Source organism: Frankliniella occidentalis, unplaced genomic scaffold, assembly GCF_000697945.3.
Source record: "Frankliniella occidentalis isolate FOCC.00 unplaced genomic scaffold, Focc_3.1 Scaffold129, whole genome shotgun sequence".
In the NCBI taxonomy this organism is placed as follows: Eukaryota; Metazoa; Arthropoda; class Insecta; order Thysanoptera; family Thripidae; genus Frankliniella; species Frankliniella occidentalis.
This window is the reverse complement of record NW_026267256.1, coordinates 388,536-390,676: the sequence shown is the minus strand read 5'-3', so window position 1 is coordinate 390,676 and position 2,141 is coordinate 388,536. Positions and strand designations below refer to the sequence as shown.

Below are 2,141 nucleotides of genomic sequence, written 5' to 3'. Positions count from 1 at the left end.
CCCCCCTTCCCCCTCCCCCGATCACCAGACTTTACGCCCTTAACCCGACCGCCACCGCTTTTGTTTCCTTGACTAATTGGCCCCCTGAGTTGACTTCCACAATTTCCCGGCCATTATTTTTCCTCCTCCGTCGCCTCGCCAGCAGGCAGGCCGACGTCGCCATCGAGTCCCAAGTGAAACACAGGGCGGAGGAGCGGGCTGGGGGGCGCTTAATCAGGCTGGCTTTCTCCTCGGCCCGCTTCTGCTGCTGCCGCTGGTCCGCGTCGCCCGCTCGTCCCGGGGGAAGGACAGCCCTGCCCCGCCCTGCCCCGCCCTGCCCCGCCCTGCCCCGCCCCGTCACGGCGCACCGCCTCGCAGAGAAGTCACCTCGTGACGAGGCCATAGCATTATCCTCTTGCCCCTCCCATCCTTTACCCTTAAATAATAATAATAATACGCTGAATACAGAGTGATTATTATACCGCCATTATAAACGGCCCGGCGACGGACAACGACGGCAGTCGGGCGAGGCGGGCCGGGGCGCTGCTGCTACCCCACCGAAGTACTTGCAAATTCCTTCCTTGATCCGCAGCGGCCGCCGCTGGCCTCCGGCCGGCCTGGCCTGGCCACCCTTTCCTCCCCTTCCGTGCGTCAGGCAGCCCGGGCGCCGCCCGCCCTGCAGGGCCCTGGCGTCCACCATTGTGTACATCCGGACATCGCTGCTCGGGCTCATGATGTAAAATTTATTGGGGGCTCTCCCTCTTCTGTCCCCTCTCTCCCTCTCTGTCCCGCTACTCTCTCTCTCTCTCTCTCTCTCTCTCTCTCTCTCTCCCTCTCTCGCTCTCTCGCTCTCCCCCTTCTCTCCTCACTCTCCCCTTCCCTCTACGTGGCCCGTGGCGTGGCGCAGTGTGTCGGACAGAGTGGTGTCACGGTTCCCGCGACAAGAACGCCGTCCAAGTAGGCAACCGTTCCTACTTCCAGCTTCGCCCCCCCCCCCCCCCCTCCTTTAACTGAAGCAGCAGCCGACACTCACCCGCCGCTCCCTCGGCCGGCGTAGGAGGAAGACAGGGAGGAAGAAGCGAGTTTTAGCGCGTCGGCAAGGTGCATGCGAGAGCAGCGAGTCAGTCTCTCTGTGTCAGTCACCAGAAGCACATCCGGGCCTTCGGGCGCTGCTCACATGAGTCTCTCCTCTCCACGTCCAAACACCCGAAAGGTGCGTTTGTCCTTCAGCGACCAACTTGTTCAAGTCTTCGACGGCTGGTCCTCCTTTTGCTCATGCTCGTTCATTCGTTGTCATGCAGGGTGTTTGGTTTAGGCGTGAGCCTTCAGAGCAGCACTGTCCTACCCCCGACATGTTGGGCTAGGTCACGTCGTTTTGCCTGCCTGCCGCCATGCCTGCCTCCGCGGTCACGATGTTGATCATCAGCACCAAGAGCAAGCTAGTCGCACTTGCGCCTCCTCGCGCTCCGCCCTGGACGTGGTCGTGTCGGTGTGGTGTCAACTGACTGAGTGTGTGTGTATGTGTGTGAGAATGAATTCTGATCTATTTCCTTGCCTAGACTCAGTTCTAGTTTTCATTGTTTAATTGTGTACCTTGCAGTTTCTTTTCCTAAATTATACCCCGTCTGTATGAGGTTACTTTCAGGAGCTTGATTGTTGTTTTGTTAATGCTGTGAGACGTTAATTGTTTAACCTCAGCAAATACGTAACTCTGCTTGTATAGAGATGTGCAACTAAAGCTTGGCTATTATGTACTGTCCCCGTTTATCTCTGAGATGCACTTAGTGATTTGTTATTGTTATAACTAAAGATTACGTTGCTTCGCTTGTATGAAGGTTGTTGTGCTATAACTCTGTAAACGTTCAACATAGGTTTGTCGCAGTTGCGCATTTATGCCTGTTGGTTGGTGGCTTGTACTAGTCTTTGTCCTGTTAGGAATTTATTGTTGTACTGCAAGGTTAAATTGTACTTATTGTCACATTGTTTAAAATGTTTTGTTTTGTTAATTAATAATAAAACTATTATTCTGCACTGTAGCTCCCTTGTATTTGTTTTCAATTAACTTTAAAACTATAAATAATTTTGTCCGTGTCATCTGGTGGTACCCAGCTGAACCCGTTACCTCAAGATTTGTAGATTTAAAAATCCACCTTACTTATGAC

At 53.8% G+C, this 2,141-nt stretch overlaps 1 long non-coding RNA gene across 1 annotated transcript; it reads left to right on the top strand.

Moving 5' to 3' along the window:
* The first annotated feature begins 971 nt into the window (after positions 1-971).
* Positions 972-2,015, top strand: LOC127750069 (uncharacterized). The gene is made up of 2 exons (XR_008011506.1): positions 972-1,192; positions 1,281-2,015. It is a non-coding gene; the product is annotated as an uncharacterized LOC127750069 (long non-coding RNA).
* Positions 2,016-2,141: the final 126 nt, after the last annotated feature.